This window comes from Leptosomus discolor, chromosome 4, assembly GCF_034619465.1.
Source record: "Leptosomus discolor isolate bLepDis1 chromosome 4, bLepDis1.hap2, whole genome shotgun sequence".
Lineage (NCBI taxonomy): Eukaryota > Metazoa > Chordata > Aves > Leptosomiformes > Leptosomidae > Leptosomus > Leptosomus discolor.
Window position 1 is genome coordinate 6,171,519 of NC_141394.1, and position 17,985 is coordinate 6,189,503.

Consider the following 17,985-nt stretch of genomic DNA (forward strand, 5'->3'; position numbering starts at 1 on the left):
AGGAGCAAGCAGGTAACATCCCGTGCTCTGCAACGGCCCAGGACCTGGGCCTGCCTTCGCCTGCTGGCCTGCAAATCTGACTAAGAAGCCCAAATTCTGAAGAACCTTTTTGGTCATCCAATGCAGGGCTCAGCTCCTCTGGGCAGCTGTCTCCTACAAGTGTGCTCCTGAGTCAGGGTGGTGTTCCTCCAGGCACAAAGGATGTTGCGACTCCACCTCTCTAGTGTCACCCTCTCTTCTCAAAGGCACCCACCGTAACCACATCTTCAGCCCTTCGAACTGTGGTTTGAGGTGACCTGAGCAATTAAGAGGTCTTTTACCAACCTCAGACCACGCAGGGTGTTGTTCTTCTCTCAACTGGCGAGACCCATGTTCATGAACACGAGACACATGATCTCAGCTACACAGCTCCCCAACAAACAATTGCCACCTCTCATAACCCAGAGAAGGACACTGCTTGATGCGAGGGTGAAAGATGCCAGAGTGCCCCAGCTGCCAGTGTAAGAGAGCCAAAAGCAGGAAGGAAAAAAGTCCTCACGCAAGTGAGAGCAGAAAGAGACAGAGGAAATTCAGGGGGACAGGGACAACAAGAAAATTATGGAACAAGATGAGCAGAGACTTGTTCCAAAAAGAGATCAAGGTATCTCTTTCTCCTATCAGAAAAGTCCCTTTAAATCTTACCTACAGCTCCTATCTTTCCCTCTAGCCATTTATAAAGTGATCACCTTCATACTTGTGTACTTCACAGGCCTCGGGGAGCAGGCACAGGAGAGAGATGTATGGCAGCCTTCGTTTACTCTGTTATCATTAGCACGCTGTAGTATGTTCTTGCATCTCCTGGATGGCCGAGAGCCCTGCTTCTCACTTTAAACTGTCTGCTTTTGCCATTTGTTACAAATAAACACATGAAAAAATACACCAAGTATGGACATGGGGATGAGGAAGTGACCTCTCAAGGTTCCTTCCAGTCCCATCCTAAGTCATGTCCCAAATACTTCCAACGATGTATCTCTTTTCTAAACAGGCACAGCAGCATCAAAAGTACTCACGTGGGATTTAGTACTTCCTTTTTTGCTCCACATGTGACTAACAAACATAACAACAGGAGTCTGGAGAGTGGCTTTGATGTCACTCAGAGCTATTTGTGCTCTTCATCAAACCTCTCAATCTACAAACTCCTGCCAAGATTGTCCAGCAAACCATTAACATGTACTGCATTCAGGTAAAATTTGTACAGTGGTTGTTCAGCTTTCCAACCAGTATTATTTAAGCAGTAGTGGGTCTGAGCTGCTTCTCTTGCACTGTTGTGATGTCTCCACTACTGCAAGCCAGCTGCTGGGAACCTGGTCCAAGACTGATTTCATTCTGCCCATGCAAAGAGCTTGGAGCCAGATTTGCGGACTACATAAAATCAGCACAGCGAGGTGTACGGGCTACTTGAGAAGGGAAGTCAGAGGAGGCTCAATTCCACTCATCCTTTCAGCACAGTACTGCCCAGAGGATTGCTGTAGCTCATATACTTTGAGCCCTGCTTATTCTACTCTACAGCACACTGGAAGTTAGGGTAGCAACTTCGTCCCTACCAGAGTCATGGAAAGGAGGCTGCTTTTCTATGTCCTAAACTAAGTGCACTTCATTTAGGTCTGGTCCACAGGCATGTAGAAGACTGTCTGCATTAACAGTAACACTGGGGCTCTTCTGTAACATTTTTCACTCAAAGCTCTTCCCAGAGGAAGAAAAGTCACTTCCCTCCAACAGCTCAGGGAAGAGAGAGTGGCACAAAACGGGACTGAGTGGCCCCACGAGGTGCTCAGGCATGAACCACCACCAACGTAAGATTTACCTGCTGCCGCTTCTCCATTACTTTTAGACCTCTTGCTGCTCATTCGCCCGTGTGTGACCTACTAGGATTACCTATTGACCTGCTCAGGATTGTGCTGTGTATGGAGTATACAGAGAAAACAATCCAGGTGAAGGATGATATTTTATGCTGCCATCCTCCATACTGAGTCACATCACACAAAAGAAGGTCTGAAGCCTTTAGTGTAAACAACCCTCCTTGGCTCCCGGCTGTCCTCACAGGCAGTTGTGCAGCATATAAGCAACAACAACATTGGTGAGGAGCAAAACACCACTCAGATCACAGGCACTCGAAAGGTCGAGGTTTCAGGTTTTTTGCTTCCCTCCTAGATAATAGTCTATCAAAATATAAACCACCCCACCCTAGTTTCAAAACACCAACATGCAGCACTAAGGTGGGGTAAACCAAGGGCATTCCCTCCCTGCTGTTTTTTAAGAAACATTACTATTGATCTTTATTCAAGCCGCAGCAGATAAGCAAAGAAATAATGTATGTTAGATCCACCTCAAAGAAAATATTTTTGCTGTCCACATACAGTACCAACTATTTCTGTGTAAGACACAAAGGGCACGTTCCTACTATCAGGAGGTATTTCAGAACCATCAAGCTGCACGATGGTGAACAGAACTACTGAAATGGTCCTACTGCTGGTACGCCTGTCTGCCCTTCCCGCGGACAGGTACTCAAGCGCCTCTCGTGGCTTACCTCAAGGGGGCAGATGGGACTGCGTGAGGGTTTGGATGATGCTTGGCCTGGTGTGGGTCCCGGTGAGGGAAGCTCTGCCACACTGTCCTGGGTTGAAGCTCTCGGGCACGGGGGGGTTGAGGGCAGCTTCCCTGGGCACCAACTCTTTGTATGTCTAAAAGGCAGCTGAGCTTACCCTGCATTGCTGTACACACTCTAAAAAAGCAAAGAAACAAAAAAGGACAGATTGGTTTTTTAAAAAGTTTGATTTAAAATACCCTCAATTTATTTAGCTTCCTAAAGCAAATAAAATGCTTTTCCATGTGAAAGGCTGCTTGTCTCAGAAAGCAGTCTCGAGAAGGAATCTCATTCATTAGCTTGCGCAAGTTAACAGAATGGCAACCTCCTGCTGACTTGCCTTAGTTCCTAAGTAAATCCACCAAACCCTTCCCCTGAGCCTCACATCTCCCTAAATCTCAGCCTTTGCAGGAAGGACTATGCATATATTTTCTCCTTTGAAAAGACTGCATGGATTTTGGATTGAAAGACTTCAAGGCATTTCATTATTTATAAATAAGAAATAATACAATAGTTTGTGCTTAAAGTTACTTCCTACTGTATCCTCTTGATAAAATGAAGGCTATACACCTCCACAATTTTCCATTTACACAGAATTCCACCAGTTTAATCAAAGTGAAACATAAGGTACTGTTGGTCCTTGTACCTTCAGATTTCCTTACTGATAACCCACATACTATCCGTTAACCCATTGCATCATTCAGAAGAATAAACAACCTGGGCTCAGCATACAGGAAGCTGTACAGAAAGGAAATAGAAAATATTAGTTTTCTATTATTTTGACCTCTGCGCAGTTCAGACTGACATATTTTCACAGATCAAGATTATCCTTCAGATGAGCCTGTTAAGTTCACTACTGAAACAAAAAGCATTTCCTATTTTTATTTTTCAAGTTCGAGCCTTTTGCATTTAAACCAGCATTGCCTCAATCCCACTGAACTAAAGGCTGGGTCTGGTGGTTAATAAGGGTAGCAAAAGTCAGAGTAACTTCCCATTCTCTCGTAACAAGCCATCCAGAATCACCCAGGCTATAAGCAACATGAGCATGCATTTTTCCAAGCATCTTTCTTCGGTTTAGCAAGACTCATACGCTTCTCCATTCGGCATGTCCCCTTTTCATAGGCTGAGTGGAGTTGGGAAGTTACTTGCTGAGATGACTGCAAACACAATCAGATTACAAGGCTGAAATCAATACAATATGAATTGCCTTTATATTAATTGGGAAAGCATGGTATCATCAAAAATACTCAAAAATGCTTCTGATGGCAGCGAGACGAATAGGAAGGCAGATGTCTTCACCCACAGCTTCTTTCTTTTGTGCCTTTAAGATGTGGGATGCTGTCACCTCTTAACTCCAAGATTTTCTTTGGCATTTCCTAATTAGCAAGCTATCGGTGTGCCACGGCTGACATGGTTTTTGGCCCTGGGGAAGAGGGACAGCCACAGCCTGAAGGCTGGCAGGAGAATCCTTGGTGCCCCTCTCTCCTGAAAGCACCAGCTCTCACGGAGGGTAAGGGCCTCAGGCATCGCGACCGATGGCGTGCATTGCCGTGCCATTTCAGGCAGCTGCAACACTCCCCATGTTCAGACAGCACAGTCTGTCTGCGGGAGAGGGGAGACCAGGCCTCTGCTGAAAACGGCACGTGTGCTGCAGTACTAAGGCTTAGGTGTTTGTGTAACGCCAAAGAGTTGTACCTCACATGCACATTTCAAACATGCACATAAGAGAAGGGGCAAAAGCCAATATAAAGACCAATTCCAAATCCATAACCTTGAAGGATAGTTGTGATAGACTTGTAATCCGCCAGAGAACACAGGCAATAGAAATTCTGGCAACCAGGCACAAAAGAGAGGAGTGCTGCAATTAAGTAAAATAAGCAGCACTTACTTGGGGATACAGACTAGAAAATTCAGATTTTTTATTTCTAATAAGGTCATTTTTCCTCAGTCTGAATAAAGGGAAGATGTGTAATACTTCTGCTCAGATGCAGAGGTGAAAACCCTTCCAGATTCTTAGCTTAGATCCTCAGTGAAGGTACAGAACGAAATACCGCCCTCTTTCTAGGTATACGATGGGACAGGGACTCAGTGAACTCTTTCCCAATGGGAGGTGCAAATAACTATTGAGCAACAGATTAGCAATCAGAACTCCTAGATGTTGTCCCTGCCAGAAAAGAATGAATATGGTTTAGTGTAATCAAGCCAGTTTAATCATTGTGGGTGTACTGGCTGTGGCTGGGATGGAGTTAACTTTCTGCACAGCAGTGCAAACGGTGCTGCAGTTTGGGTCTGCAAAAGATGCAGGTAACACACCAGTGCTTTGCCTGTGGCTGAACAGTGCTTGCACAGCATCAAGGTTTTCTCATCTCACTGAGCCCCCACCCCAGAAACTAGACTGAGTGTGGGCAAGAAGCTGGGAGGGAACACAGCCAAGACAGCTGACGTGAACCGTCCAGAGACCCTCCGTACCCAATGAAGTTATGCTCAGCAATAAAAACTGCTGCCTGGGGCCACCACAGCAGGCAAGAGCTTGGTGCTCTGAAAAAGCCAAGGTAGTCACGCACGTGTTCTGGCTGTTTGCTGACCTCGCTTAACCATGCCCCATGTGTTGTGTAAGAAGGGAATGTAGTGGCATTTTCCCCTTGTGTTTCCTTCTAAGGCAAACCAAAAAAACCCTAAATATTGGATGGAGATTCTAACAGCACCAACACAGGTGAAATTCCACCTAGACTTCCCAGCCATCATTCAGGCAACTTGTTCCTGGGCAACAGACCCCTGGGGAGAAGCATGTGGTACACTTTCACACTTTTGTATTTAATAGGACTTGCTGGTATAACCACAGATAACCTATAGCTGAATTCTTCCACCAGCATACATTAAATCCCTTTTCTAAGTAGAATGATCTACACTGATGAAGGACATTTTTTGTCTATGTAATTGCATCAACATGGGGTGCTGTGTCTACTAAAAGTGACCTCAACCCTACCTTCTATCTTCCACACTTGTGTCCCTGCAGTTTTGCAAGTGACTGCAATGTCACACAGACATTTGCTGTAACGCCTGTTTTCCATCATAGCAGGTACGTACCACTGCTACTACTGTAACACATCCATGTAATGCAACAGTGCAAACCAAGTAGTATCTTGCTGAGGGACCTGATCCAGGCAGCGTACAGTACTCTTCCTTGGAGGGCACCACAGGACCACCAAAAGAAGCCATTTACCAATCCTGTTCTTTACCATTCTTTTTTCCCCAGCTAACTGGGAAGGGTTTTTTTTTGTTTTTTTCCTTTTTTTTTTTATAACTTTCTGTGGGCTAAGGTGGGTATTGTTAATTTAAAATTTGATCTGGTAATACAAGTTTAAATACATTGTCTTCACCATTGCACCACCATAGCTTGTTACTAAAGTTGGCAGGCACACAAATGATTATGGATGCGTAAGGCTTCATAATATACGATACTCTTTTCACTTCTACAATATTTTCCCAGACTACTTTATGGTGGGAACGCTTTTCTCAGTAATTTAACTAAAAATCTAAGAAATGGGATGTCCAGGTTACCTCTAAAGCACTTTTGAAATATATACTATATCTTAAGCAAACCTTCCTGCATATATATAAAGACAACATTAGATTAAGTACAGGCTGTTTTGTTGCACACATCATTTGGTTCGTAGTATTAAAGACTAACTTTTTTCAGTCACCCCCATAAACCGTTAGTGGGTTTGGATCATGTTACTTGGTCCCTAATTATTTCAGGGCTGCTAATGAAATCTGTCACTGATTTTTGCTGAAATTACTGCAATAAAAGAATGTAACCGATAGGTTTCTTCTGAACTGCTTTTAAAGATTAACCATCAAGAAATCAATACAGGCAGAAGATTATTTCTGGGGCCATTTTGGTGGATGTAGAAGAATTTCTTGACATACAGTGGACAGCTGGCTAAACAGTGAGCCAGTGAAGCTGCTGGAGGAGTCAGGAACAGAAGTACCACGTTTCAGCCCTGTGCTGTCCCTGGGGGTGTCTGTAGGCTGAGCACCGCTCCGTACCACAGCCAGCCCCAGACCCTCCCGGGCAGCCAGGCTGCCTAAGGTTCCCTGTGTGCATGCACTTATGCCTAAGCATGCTGACTTGATTTGACTTTGATCCCCCTGAAATCAGTAGTTTTTCTCCTGGGAAAGCCTGAGGGGATCTCACCTTCCCAAATGCAAAGGTCGTAGGTGCAGAAGGTATTTTTTTCTCTATCTTTCTGTACAGTGTAAGGAAATAAGTACTTGTACTTTGTACACCTCCCCTCTTCTGATAAAAATGGTTTTCCTTAGCTCTAAGATACTTGCCACTCTTGCATGATGCTAAATGAAAACACGGTCATCTGCAAACAAAGCTACAACATACAGATGATGAAATATCGCTCACCATGGCACTGGACAGGAGATATTTTTTAAAGTTGCTATTGCATTCTACTATTTCACTGTAACCCTGCTGTAAGTCAGCTACATAAGGAGGGGCAAGACGGCAAGAAAATGAAGCAGCAGCTGAACCCACATGTGTAGGAAGTCTTCATCTCCCGTCTCTCAGCAGAGTATCTACATGATTATTTTCTGGGGATGTTAAGGGTACACACATTGCTGACACTATTCACAAGTCCACTAGAGAGCAGCTATGCCTCACATTTACTGAGGATATTTTAATTAGTTTCTCTGACATTTATTATGCTTAAATGACTAATCAGACCTGAAAAGCTTTCTCAGTACTAGACTGAGAAACGATGGAGGTGTGGATTCAGGCTGCTCTGATTCATACCAGTGTAATAGCTCTCTCCTAGCACTGATCTGGCCTTGTTCACGCACATCATTTTTACAGAAATCTTGGCTCATATTCTAGTTTGGGATATTTCATCTAAACTGAAGAAGTGTAGGGCTGAGTTGCAGGCTTTTCCTTAAGCAAGCCTTGAGCGCCCCATGTTGTGAGACGCCTTGAATTCCTTCAGGAAAGGAAGGAGCACAGTTTTTTGTGGAAGAAGTCCAAAGCAAGAGGCAGCCAGAGGGCCTGGTCTTTGCAGTCAGTGGACAAAATGGGAACTGAAAAATAGCTACATATTACGCTCTTTTACCCCATTTCCACTAGGTGCAAAGAAGGGCTGTGTAGGTCTAAAGAACGAGCGAGGCATAGCAAGACCACACCAACCCGTATTAGGCCACCTTCCACTAACTTATGAAAGATGTTAAATAACACTGAAGAATAATTTACACTAACAAGACTACAATGTACTGTACAAAATACAGTTTTATAAAGAGAAGACAATTTCTTGAATTGGCTTCTCCTGATCATTCACTTAACCTTATAAAATGGTTAAACCTACCTTTCTTTAAGCATCAAGGAAAAGGTTAAATATAAGACACCATTTACATTTTGAACGCCTTACTATTTATCTTTCTGTAAGAGAAAAACATAAAGGAAACTGCTACCTGTAAAAACAGCTGGTAAATCCAAGATTCCCTAGCCTGGTCTGGTAAGTTAAAGGAAATTGCTCTGGGCCTGTTAGGAGCAAACGAACATTATCAAGGTAGAAGGACATCACCTTGTCTCCAGTCCCCAGACCTAAGCAGATACACGCTGGCTAGCTATTCCCCGAGCTGCACAAACGTTTCACAGACTTTCCACAGTTCCTCATGGTCACTCATACTTGGTCATCCAAGCCTGTCACCCCAGGCGTTGGAGGGAGGACTAACAGCAGGGGCACATGCACATAAGGACAGTGTCAGGGAAGCGGAGGCAGTGGCCATGGGAGGGGGTGCCAGGCTTACACCTGCCACAGTGAATAATTCGGGGTAAAAGGGCCCACACCCCTCCACAGTGCAGCTTCCCGGCCCCTCTTCCCAGGAATCCTTCAAGCCCCAGCATTTTCTTCAACCTGCATTATCCTGGACCCTTATAAATTGCCTAAAAGTGCCTGGATAGTTCTACTTTGGCACATTGGTTTGCTGACCTCCCTTTTTTGTGTCAGATCCATTAAGCCTCCTGCATAAAGTAGGAAGGACAAGTCAGAGTTTGTTTATGCTTAAGGTCAGGCTTTTCTTGTGCACTTTAACAGTTACTTCCTTCATTTTCTGGAATACTCATTGCCCACTGTATATAACCATGGCACCTGTGAAAAAAATAAAAAGCAAGTATAGAAATGTTTCAGAGCATGTATACCAAATCATAAAGATCTAAGAAAGCACAAAGAATGAATACTAAATGTTAGACTGATGACCTAAAACAGGGTGAGCATCTGATTTTTTCATCTGCCAGAAGACATACGAAGTGGCACAAAACATACGGCAATTATTGAGATGGGCCAGCAAAAAAAAAAAAAAGGCTCACTTCAGGTTGGACATTCTGCATCAAACTATGAAGAAATGTTTTTTTCTCACCTTTTGAAACTATTTAAAATAAACCAAAACTTCATAATGAAATATCACAAATGGAAAATTGAAGTGTTGGCATGAAACATTTTGATATTTCTAATTATTTATTAGTTTTGACAGAAATTGGACAAAATCAATCAGGATATGATGAGGAATAGCGTTAAAAGGGAAAATCTGTGCAGGTTGGTCCTTTGAAGCATTGAAGTAGATATAGCAATAGAGGAGAAAACAAGGCAGCTCAGAGAATGAGTAAGAAAAGTTTCCATGGCATATTATTATATCAGAGGGTAAAACTGTTTAATCTCTGCTCAATTTAAAGAGAATTTCAAGTGAAGCGAATGATGGCATTTCTCAGGAAAACTCAGCGTGGCCCACACAAAAACGCAAAGAGTAATGGCAAAAGCAGAGCCAAGAAAAAAGCTGCAGGGTCTACTGCTTCTCTGCCACACTATTTTTCATGGCACCTTTCAAAATAACGCTCTTTAGCCTTCTCCTGCAGATCCACCACAAACAGCAATTTGAAAGATGATAAGCCTCCTTTGATCTCTGGTTATTGTTTTGGAAATTACATCTTTGCCTCCTTTTTTCTTCAGGCCGTTTCTGACATTCTTGTGAGTTTCCCTGTTCTCAGCTTTAATGTTTCCATTTCCCTTCATGTTGTCACCCTGCGTGCAGCAATATCAAGTATAATTGTTTTGCAGCTTCTGGAGTCCAATCATGCGTGATACACAACACGGACCCAACTCCAGGAGATCAAGGTGCCGTGGCTCAAAGCACTGGTACGCGTGCACTCCTCGACTAACTCAAAAGGAAAGTAAAATGCAGCCTTCCCAGCCATTTAAGCTCTTAACATTTTATTTTGCCTGTGGTTGGGCTACAAGCACATACGCAGTAGCCAGCAGTGGCTCAGCTGATGGCAGCAGCAGGTGAAGGTCTGGTTTGAAGGTGAAGGCTGGGTAGGATGCAGTCCCATCCACCTCCTGCCTCACATGCCTGCTGGGGGTCATAGCCCTCCACGGCCAGTGGTGCAGCAACAATTGCCTACGGTCCACTCCTAAATCAGACGCCTGAAACGATCGGGGTTAAAATAAGTATTCCACAAAAGGGGAGGAGCGTCACAGAAGACGCGCAACCTTCTAGGCTGTGGGACAACGAAAGATGCCCTTAAAAACCTAAAACCAAGAAAATACCACTAAGGCAAGCTTCCACTGTTACCTTAGTCATTTACTCATGGTGTAGATCAGCATTTCTCAGCTGATAAGAGCTTCTCTCCCTGGGAAGGCATGGCAAGGTACCTGCAGCGTCTCTGCGCCTGGACAGCCAAGTGCCTCCCAGGATACGCGCCGCCGCCATGGCTGGTCCAGCCTAACGGCCCCCTGCCAAAGCAAGGTACGCTTTCGGCTGGGTCTGTGACCTAACTTGTTCCCTGAGAGGGAAACACCAAAGCTGACGAATGGCTGGTGCTAGGAGGAGGGGAAAAAAAAAAGGACATCCTGTGACTTTTCAGCTGGGACCTCAACACCAGGGGGTGAAGCCTGCAGAAGGGGAGTTTTAAGCAGCTGCTTTTGCTCCTCAGCACCCAGGATGTGACTGGGGCAGAGGTGCAGCACTGGTGCTTCACTGCCTACCCCTGTACAGCAACAGGCAGGTAGGTTAGGAGGAAGACAGGCTTGGAGACACAAGTGGAAATGTGGTGGCTAAGAAACCACCTAAAAATGCCACCAACCAGGGATCTGAAGAACTGTAGGCTTAATTACACTGAAAAAGAGAAAACAAAGGCATAGAGTTTTTCCTTGGGTTCAATAAAAAAGTAGTTGTGCAATCCTTATGATAATCAGAGGAAGAGGACTGGGACTGGAAATTCAGCTATATGGAGAGGAATGCTGAATCTTATGATGTTGCTTCTGTGTAAATTCTGGATGCCCAAAAAAAGACTTCTTCCTTGGTTATCTGTGTATCCCACGTTTGCAGTTATGATGGGAAAAATGTGATTTTCAAAAGCCTCCATTGATCTGGACTAGCATCTTCAGTGCCTTCTTGTTTTTCTCTTCGTTTCCCACAAATTAGTCCAAAGAAACAGCACTGTCTGCTCAAGGAACAGGGTATATCAAGTGTTAAGTCTGCAAGAAGCACATAAATAACAGGCAAGAAAAATGTCATTATCCAGAACAGTACCTTAAGACAGCAATTTTACTATTTTCTTGTATATTCACCTACAGATGCACTCATCGTGTTTCCTGGCTCAGGTTTCTGGAAAAAAAACCACAAGCAGGACAAGGCACTCTTATTTTCCAAAGGTACAGCATTAGAGTAACCCTTTTTTTTTTTTTTCTTGAAAAGGAATAACTCTCCTATCAGGACCAACGAGACAGTAGCAAGGAATTAAAATCTATCATCTTCTATTGATGTTTCAATACAGAAATTACTGAAAATCATTAAGATGACTCTTGCAGTCATCCCTCTGAAACTAACTGACAGTGGGTGATCACACTTTCAATCTTTGCTCGCACAGAAATCTTTGACTAATGTCTTCAGACAGATTTTTGTACTCCCACAAACGCACCAAGTAGTTATTTTCACACAAGCAGTAATTTCATTTACATTTCAGCAAGAAACTTTGGTTTGTACCTTGAATGTTCTTTTTCTTCTCCTTTGTTTTCCATTCAGAGGTCTTTGCCCATTTTTAATACGTTTCCACAGGTTCACTTACAGGGAATGGCGCACGTGCTTCTGGGAACGTGCCTGCCAGAGGCAAAACTGTTGTTGGCAAAACCCCGAGGTTTGGGCAGTCATTGCTCACAACAGTGAAGGGAACAGGATTTGCCAAAATGAGAGGCTCGGGTATCCTGTACTGCCACAGCTCAGCCTTCTGGGGAGTTACAGTAGGCACTCGGATCCACAACTCTCCTGGTTCCAGTTTGGTGATGCAGACACGGAGGTTTTTCTGCTACACCAACACAGCATATTGAAGCCAAGAAACTTACTCGCCCCTCCTTCCAATTCCAGCTGTGCCATATCCACTGCACCAACATTAGCACGTTTCACCCTTCAATGAACTGAACCAATTCACTGATCGCAGCATAAAACGCAACTACGGAAGAAAAAAGCACATCAGCTGATTTAATGTTCAATTACGTTATTCGGTGATTGCAACTGCTTCTGCTGCATCCTCCTCTTTGTCCTTTAGATTCATTAGTCTTGGATTTACCTTACATGTAAACTTCTTCATTTATTTAGACTACCCGAAAGACCACAGATACTGCTGGTTACCCCAAACGGCACCAGTACCACGATTTATTCTAAATTACCTTACTTAGTTGTTTGGGTTTTTAAAATCAAATTCTTACTTGGAAGAGTTTTATTTTATAATGTCTATGTCCTTTTCCACAGTTAATTTCTCTATATGTCTCCACACTTGAGAAACGCTTTCCTCGCACCTCTAACTCCTTGTATCTAATTTTAATTTCCTTCTTAGACCTTAATCATAATCGAGAATATCTTGATTCTTCTCCCTTTTTGAGGTCAAAACAGGCTCACAGTACATCTTAGAACATTTCCATTATTGTTTCCACTGAATGCAAGGAAAATATGTTGACTTCATTAAAAAAATAATAAACCAGAGATAATTTTCATAAATTAGATGTACAGATTTCACAGCTCAGGAACAAGGATGTCAAACGTGTCCAGCTTATACAGCCTCCTACACAGAAACCACAAAGTTTCAACGACAAGTCACTGAAACCACAGCATTCAGCTTTTTATCCAAGTCTACCTTTACCAAACGGGTGCTGCCGCTTCAACACGATGACTGATCACACAATAGTTTTTCCAAGGTTCGCTTAACGTGCTGACCTGTGAAAAAAAATGAAACTCATTATGCAAAGCAACCGTGCTGTATAGCTTTTCAAATCTGTACGTGTGCGCATATAAAGATACATCTGTAGGCACAGGCACGCACATTCGTGTCTGTTACATACGTCTAGTTATAGATGAAGACAGAAACAAGAGACATCTGAGAAAAAATTTTACCGAGAAAAGCTGTTTTTTCAAAGATACTACATTGACATTTTATCTGTTAAGGACAGTATGAGCTAGTTACCTCAGAGCACTCCCTAACCTGCTGTAAACAATTGAACAGCAGACTTATTTAAGTGTAAAGACATAACAAAGTGCATTATATTCACAGAGTAATTCATATATAAAAACCAAAATAGCTAGTATTCCTATTTAAGATAAATCTATACTGGTATAGTTAAATCCACATCAGAGATTTTATTGATATAACTGCCTGAAAAATAACAACAAATCCTGCCCAAGTGATACTATTATACCTGCAAGAGTCTTAAATGCAGACCAGGCTGTAGAGCTGAGACTTCTCTATATCCTCTTCCTTAAAATGATTCTGCCAGAAGTTGCATTTCAGCCACAGCTAAAGGGCTGTTTGCACTGGCACCAAACTGCTGTTCCTGGAACGATGCTGCCGAGCGATAGCCACTGGCCCCCTCAGCCTCGTGCGCCAAGGAGGTACGTGTTGCGTAGGCGATCCACAGTTTTGATGAGTAGCAAAGCCAGCAGAAGAGGAGTTTCTGACTTCTAGCAACTCATCGCTATTTGCCAATCTGTCAGTCACGCTAAGGAGAAAGCAGAGCCGACGGCGAAAGGATTCCAATCAAAACAGAGGAAAATAAACTCTCAAGGCCTTTGCAAGAAGAATTTTTAGCCTGGATCATTTTAATGACCCAAGCTATTGTAACAGAGCGTCCTCAGACTGCAATAAACTGTGACACAGAGATACAGCCGAGTGGCAGTGACCTGAAGTAGAAAGGTCTTTAAATGGCTTTGCTACTGGAGACAACACTTGCATTACTACATCCTGAGATCTGCAGGGGTGGCTTCTGCCTCAGCCTTCCCTCTGGTGACATGTCAGCGTGACACCAGGGCCTCTTCTCTGCTGCAGGAGCTGAAGTACAAGCAGCATCTGATGGCTGATCCAGTGGTTTGCAGCACAGAAGTTGAGGAGCTGGTCTGCAAGCAGGTACTCGGAGTCACTGCCAGGGGAGGCAGACCACATCCTCCAGTGCAATCTCACTCTGCTCCTCTGTCCTCACTATTTCTTGCTGTGCCACAGAGGTGCCCCACCACGGTATGGCACAACACTGTTCCTGGCCCTGGGAAGACAAAAACAAAACGGCAGAACTATGTGCATGCGTTTATAGAACTTGAGACCAACACTATCATTAAAAAAATAATTCTAATAGAAACTGTGTATACACAGAAAACATACATACATGTATGAAGGAGGGTACAATCTGCAATATTTTGGTAGCACTTGAGAACCAGAAAGTGAAACTAGTTAGAAATAAAAGTGGTATTCAGTCATCTGCTTCTACAAATGCATGCCAAAAGGTAAAATGTAACAAAAAGTGAAAAACTTTAAAGATAACTTCATGTAGAATGTATTTTTAAGGAAGGTAAAATCAGGGCATATTTGCTGGAGAGGAGGGAAAAGGGGCCACGGCCCCTCACCGGCTGCACCCTGTATTTTGCTCTAGACTATGTAAGAGGGGAAGAATTATACTGCTGCGGAGACCCCACATCAGCACAGCAGCCTCACCAAACCCTGAGGCTGACTTCCAAAAGAATCTGGAACATAAAACCTTTAATTCTGATATTGAAATACAAGCTACAATGTCACGCTGATCACCACACAAGGCATGTCAGGATACAGGAAGGCCCAACTGCCAGTGGAATAGTTAACATATGCAGTGCATTCCCACAGGCTGCAGCAGGCTCCGCACCAGACTTGCCCATCTTGAGCCTATAATGGTTTGGGAGTTATTTGTTTTATGCAGCATAGAAGTAACTGTCTTCTGACTTCTGTTCCTTCTGTTCATTAACGTCAGTAAACGAACAAAGGCAGCATCTCGTGTTGTGCCATTCTGCTTCCTCCATTCACTGTCCAACATCTGCATGTATGTCTCTTGATTTTTCTTTCTGAACATTTTGAATGAACACGACATATACTGTGGAGTTTCAGTACTACCGCATCACTGCTTTTCACACCATAGGCCACACTGTCTCTTAGTGGCGTTCTCGGGAAACAAGCACTACGTGAGAGGACACTTCTGCAGTAGAAAGACTGCACACTGCTGGGCCATGTTTCACGAGGAGACCTGAAGATCCGCAGTGCAAAAGCCATCAAGCACTAAGAGCTGCGGGAGAAGTCAATGCTGCAACGCAGAAGAGCAGTACTGACTGTTCTTGCTCATTGTCCCCACCTCTCCCCGCCTGTGGCTTTCAGCTGAACAACTACTTTCTGTCCTCAAATTGTAAAGAGAACTGCGGTAGCCTGGCTTCCTGTCAACCGCTGCCTTGTCTTCTGAACCTGGCTGTCCTCTGGCAGCGGGGAAAGATTATTAGTAGTACTGTAAATAAGAATGAGGCTGCCCTACAAAAGCTGGAACGCATCTCAGGCACAGAAAGAGCTCTAAGCTCAGAGATAGAACTGATAAGGCCTTACGCAGGAGTTTTTAGCTGAGATGTGAAAGGAACTACATGACGTGGATGCCTACAACGGCAGAAGACCAGACTTGGTGACCGAGGGAGGCTTATTACATCCTACATGCAGAGAAAAGTGTGACCCAAGAGGTGGGAGACAGCTCCAACATTAGAGGAAAGACTTGAAAGGACGTGGTCACAAGAGGGCAGTTCTTCTGAATACCCAGTTCAGTGCAGAGTGGGTCTAGGTTTGTCTCAGGCTCTGGATGCTGACCAGACATCTTCTCAACACGGTTTGTTATTAGTAGTTGGTTAGTCTAGAAATACATCAATCAAACTACGTGCAGAACAAGCATCATTGGGTTGACGTAGGAGCAGGATATACCTGGTATTTAACATACATACAGTTGGTGTTAAACTGTTCTGCTTTATAGTCATAGTCACCCCACTTCTGCTGAACCAAGGAGAACGAGGATAATAATGGCTGGTACTAAACAAATGAGGCAATACAGGAATGTTTGCAAAAGGCTTTGCATTTCTCAAGTATTTTCACTGAAGCTGTTTCTAAAGCTTAGATACAACCATGAACAGGGGTGTACTAGATTCAGAAAGATTTTGCCTGTTCTTGAAAGCAGGTTCTACTTTCCATCCACCAAGTCTCTTTCATTCTTACATTGCCACTTTTTCTGTTACACAGTACTGCATCCCAGCCTTAACTGCAATTGAGAACCACAGATTATAACGCTAATGTTCAGCAATGTTCACTGCTAAAAGTGTAAGATAATGATTTTTAAATCTGGTAACAGCTAGAGGCCAAACACCGGCATGCCCACAGCACCCAGGAACCACTCCAGCTCCTATCACGAACTGCAGACAGGGGAGTACTTCAGCATTCACCCAGCTGCTTTGAATTGAAGACAAAACAGTTCACTTTATAACCCAACCAGCTGAGCACTTCTCATACTCTCCTGCTTCTTTTCCAGAAACTGGGAATCATCTTAGATATCTTGTTCAAAGTAATTACCCTTACACGATACACGAGGAATATTCTGTAATAAATGCTTTTGCTTGGCATCCCTTTGCTCTCCAGCACATTCTCTCAGGACAGAAATACACAATCTCCTGTAAAAGCTGCTCCATTTATTCCTCCAATTCCTTCACTTACTGCATGGGATCTTTTTATTAGCCAATGTTAGACCCATTTCAGTATGGATTAGAAACTGGTCACAAGTTAATTCTGGAAGAACTTCATGGAGAATGTCAATGGGTTTATATTGTAGGCAGTCTATTAATTTTCTAGTGTCTATGTCACCACATTCAGTTGTATTTACTTTTGACTTTTATAGCAAATAAAAGTTAGGAATAATTTTTTTTCCCAGGTTTGTTTTTCTCTGTTCAAAGCAAGGTTAAAACACCAAAGAATTATACCAAAGTTTATAATAAGAAAATAAGATTGAAAGAGAGTGGAATTAACTTGCAAAGTTGTCAGAAATATTTTAAAGACTAGTTTTCCTGAATCTGTTACACAGAAATCTTCTTCCCAGTCTCCCATTTTCCAGCATAACTCTCTCCCCTTGCTTTCCTACAATCCCACCCAAGTTGCAGATAGTATACACATGAAATTTCAGGTTACAAAAATTCTTTGAAAGCAGTCCTGTACATTACAGGCTTTTTTTGGCTGAGCCATAGCAATGACTAAGCCATGGGAAAAGCCTCCATTCAGTTATACTGTAAAGGAAAATGTGGGTGGGGGAACTGGGTTTTCAGGGTCGAAGTCATTCAGCACTTGTGTGGCACTGTCGCAAAGAGGAAAGAGGAGGACTCAGCCCCGCGGGCCTGGGATGGGAGGTTTTTCAGATTTCCACTCTGCAGCCGTCCCTCTGGGGCCGGGCAGGCAATGGTACGAGAGAGAGTGTCAGTATTTGACTCAGCATGTTCCTAAGCCACAAAAGAGAAGTGACGTATATAAAAAGCATGTTGCTCGCTCTTATCTGATAAGAGGGATATCAAGGAGTTTTCTCCACTGCCTAGACATAAAGGAAGTTCTTCTTTGTCCTTATATTTCACTTTCTCTGTCTGCACACCTTTCTTCAAGCAATTATTGTGACCTTATAGCCTCTAACACAGAACTGAAGACTATACAGTTTTAGAGACATGATATGCAACCACCCACTACCACATTGCCAAATACCTATTGTTTAGCTTCCCACTCTAGTTACCCCACCAGCTTTAAAATCGATTTCCAATATAGTAGATTTAATTTAGGAATATCTCAGAAAAAGCCATCTCACCTCCCACAAATTTGGTGGAGCCTTGCCATGAATTATCCTGCTGGACCAGCAAATGAATCAAATCTGCAATATTTCTATGATGCTTCTGGTAGAACGTGACAATGCTTCACTTGCTACTTACCACCCAAACAGTCTCTGGTATTATTGCACAGTCATTCTTTC